Below are 4,219 nucleotides of genomic sequence, written 5' to 3' on the forward strand. Positions count from 1 at the left end.
CCCCTTCTCCACCACCTGTTCCGATCCCAAACCAGCCAGCACGCATTAGTCTGGACGTGGAACAAATGCTGCCTGTGATCCAAGGAGACAAACCCAGCCCTTCTGTCTAGGACAGGGTGGCTCACAGCCAGTGTAATTAACTGATGGCCACAGGCTCCAGGTGCTCGGTGCCCCAAAGAAAAATCATCTGATTCACTCCCTCTATTGCACAAACGCCCTTCAGGAGCTTATACACTTAATTACAGGGAATGTGGTGCATTAGGAGCCCGGATCCAGCATTCAGGGGAGATGCCATGGACTTACCAAAAGGCTTGGGGAAGATAATCCTCGCATCAGGGTTGATTGTGCATTGGCAGCACGTTGGAATGGAAATGACACTGTGTTAATGCACCATGCACAGCACATGCATCCCAGACAGGGCCCAATATTTCTTCCAGTCTGTACGAATTATCCTCACCGTGATCTTGGAAGCAAAAATTAGCATTCCTGGGAACTTGAGCACAATCTGAAGAAAAGAGAGGACAGCAGAGCACTGAGCTGCCATCCTGCTGTGAGCTGGCAATATATACCCATCACCACTGCAGCAGCAGCACAGCAGAGTGTCACCTAGTGAGTGAGCAGTGCCCACCTGGCCATAGCAGCAAGCCCAGAAACAAGAGCAGGGAGAATGCACTCTGGCTCCAGCACCACCCTCCTGGGAACGAGGGCAGCTTCCACCTTTAGGTTCCCCTACAGCCTTTGATAGGAGCTGGTCTCCTCCTGGGTGTCACATCCAACACAAGAACGTCACAGCTTCCTGGCACCACATAATAATGGAAATTATTAATGTTAGACAAGTTTCAACCACTGCAGGTATTGGTATTATTACTACTAATAAATGCACACAGTTTAAACTGGTGGGGCTAAGCTCTTTGGGTTTTAGTTTCTTTGAAGTATGAGGGAGAGTTTTTAAAATATTGCTTACAAAAGAGATATTTCAACTTCTTGCTCATTTTCATCTTTATTATGCCACGTTGCTGCTGGGAGGCAATGCAGCCATGTTTTTAATGGAGAGGTTGCTGTCAGAAGGCTGCCAGCAGGGAATGTGCTGTGATGCCAAAGGGTGAACTGCAGTTGTCCCTGTACACGTGCTGAGGAACTGGCCCTTCCCTACACTCTCCACTCTGTCCAGCAAACAGGATTTGAAATCAACAATGTCAATGAAATGTGGAAGTTGTAAAAGAAAATGAGCCTTTTTAGAGCTCTCTGAAGTAAGAAAAACAAAGTTAAGACATGGTTTGGCAGATTAATAGCCTGCTATTTTACCTGTTAATTACTTCATGACTAACTACTTTCTTCATTATGTTTCTGGCTCAGAAAATGCATGGCAAGGTCTACCAAACTCTCTCTCTACTTATTCTCTAGGCTAAAGCAACTGTAATCACAAGCATTTTCCAGTCATTTCCTGCCAAGGTTTCAGTCTCAGTCTGAAGAGCAATCAGTCTCTCAGGGCTTTCCACCTCAGAAAGGTTTACAAAGGATGTGTTATCTGTGCTTTTAAAGACTGAGAAACTGAGGTGTCTGTGGAGAGCAGCCAGGAACAGCAGACAATGAGACCATCTGGGCAGCAATTCTGCAATCCTGTTTGAAGTTACCCATCCATTACTATGATAAGTTAAGCTTCCCACATTCAGGTCTCTGTTCTTCCTTGAGGACGGTCCCTTCCCAGCCCTCCTACCCTCAAACATTGAAGGGCTTAGGGGCCCAAAACCAGCTCAGCTTTGCCAGGCTGACAAAGTTCAACTGTGAAGCAGCTGGGAGTAAAGGAGGAGTAGACTGCACCAAGCAGTGTGAGCATCCACCATAGACCTGACAGTCCTAGAGACAAAGGTGACTTTGAAACAATTAACATGCCACCTCTACCGACTGCAATCAGATTGCCCAAAGCCTTCCAAGAGCAGCTAACAGACTGCCACACTAAGGGTTAATAGACTACACTAAACTTAATGCAAAAACATCACACTGAACTCATTACTCTGTCAAGCAGGACTGGAAATTTGATACTTATTCAGCTCCCAGGATGGAAGAGCACAGTGGTTTTACAGCATTACTGAAGAGGAAGTTTTTAGCAGCTAACCTGACTCCCACCTTCCAAGGCTTTTAACTCATTTCCTTTCACTCCAAGCTCCTCTACCCAGTTCATAGGCAAATAGCACCAGCATCTTTGTTCAAACCTGCATTTTAACTTTTCTTTTCTAGCATTGAAAAAAGGAAAAAAGTGCTGCCTAGGAGTGGCAGAGCTGAACTCCCCTTTTTCTGAGTGGTGACATAATTCACCCTTGTACTGCAGACGATTGAGGCTCACCAGGAGAAACTGTGAGGTGTAGCATTGCCCCTGTTTGTTCAGAGCTCAGCTTGGGCAGGTAGTCCTGGCTCCAGCAGGCTAAATAATGATTATTATTTAGCCTCTTCACTGTCCACTTTTGGGGAAAAAAACAAAATACCCAGTTACTCACTGTTCGTGCTCTAAAGCAATCATCTTATTTTACAAGTTATTTCAGGACTAACAGAAGGGACTGAAAGTTGTTTACACAGAAACTGTGCTAAAGTAAACCTGAAAGCTTATGTCACTGCAATTTTTTTCTTGCCCAAACCTAATCCCAAACCTGTTTGCTGCCCAAAGCAGACACTGCTGCTGTGTGTAAGTCCTGTGGGAGCTCAGTTTCAATGCCAACCCTGAAATATTGGAATTCTTAACAGAAACATTAAATAGAAGTAACTGGAAAATTAATTCTCATATTGCAATTTTATTTTGATATTAAAACAGCAGCTGTTACTCTGAAATACAATCCTGCACCACTCCAGAGCCCAAAGATCATGTCTTGCACCCCAATAGTCAGAAAAAAACAATTTGTGTGTGAATTAACTCCACCTCAGATCCTGGCTCTGTAGTTTCTGTGAGGCAACATTTCTCTATTTTTACAGGACAAACCATATCCAAGACAGATGGAAGACAAACCAATGCAGATGTCACTGTAATTGTTTACAGCCCAGTAACTATTCCATTGTTACTTGTGCTCCTTACCTCCATGAGATGCAAGGAACTGAAGGCAGGTGTGGTTGGGTTAGCCAGGAGAGTTCTCCTGCTCAGCAGGAATCTTTAGTTACATGATCCCCATACTTGGTTGTTTTCTGGTTGCTGCTTTTGAGTGCATCTGTTTTTCATTCCCCACTGCAGGGTTCACTTTCTCTTCAACAAGACAGGAAGACAACAAGGCCATGCTAATTTTCTCCACTCACCTATTGCAGACCCAGCCCTCAGCATGCAGCAGGAGCATCCCTTCCCCAGCTTACTTGGATTGGGTGGTAGGCAGAAAATACAGCCCATAAATCCCCTACAGATTTTATTCTTCTTGATGATTGCAGTCTTCATCTCAAGCAGGAAAAGAGAGGCTAGCTGATTGCTTCAGTATCTGGCAGCATGTTATGAGCTCTCAGCCTGGGGTCTGGACTGGGTTAGGACTGACCATGCACAACACATTCAGGTGTTTTCAGCTGGAAGCATTTTCTCTTCATCTTGCTTTCTCACCCAACCAAGAGGCTCAACACTGCAGTGGACACACACTGCAGTCACCTACTTCCACCAGGGCTGAGTCTGCAGGGATTTCTCCCCTGAGACCAGCAGCCTCTTCTCCCTGAGTGCGCCCTTCAGGGCTGCCAAAGATTTCCCTCACCCACCCCAGTCCCTCAGTCGCCACAGAAGCAGCACAACAAAGAACCATCTGTGACAAGCCAAAGGGATTTGCTGCTTATCTTTTGGAAAGAGTTTGGCACTCAGGAGAGTCCTGCAAGGGGCATGAAGAGATGCCCATGTGCATATAAACTGCACCACAGGGAACAGGAGGAAAGTGCCAAAAGGTGCACTGAGACATCCTCATGGGACAGTTTTCAGCAGTAACTTGGGCATACAAAAATAGAGTTCTCTTCAGATACCAAACCTATGGATAATTCATCCACAGCAGAACAACTTCAAAAAAGGTCATCAGAAGGAGAGACTAAAACAAGTAAAAATCCAAACAAGCAAACAAACCCCACCACAAAAATCCCAACCAACACCCCCCTACACACAACAAAAAGGTCTCACAAAACATCTCCCTCCTTTCACTCTTCTTAAATCTCAAACAAATCACACAGGGCTCTGGACCCCAATATCCTTGTGCACATCCACGATCCACAACAC

The sequence above is a fragment of the Zonotrichia leucophrys genome, chromosome 9 (assembly GCF_028769735.1).
Source record: "Zonotrichia leucophrys gambelii isolate GWCS_2022_RI chromosome 9, RI_Zleu_2.0, whole genome shotgun sequence".
Lineage (NCBI taxonomy): Eukaryota > Metazoa > Chordata > Aves > Passeriformes > Passerellidae > Zonotrichia > Zonotrichia leucophrys.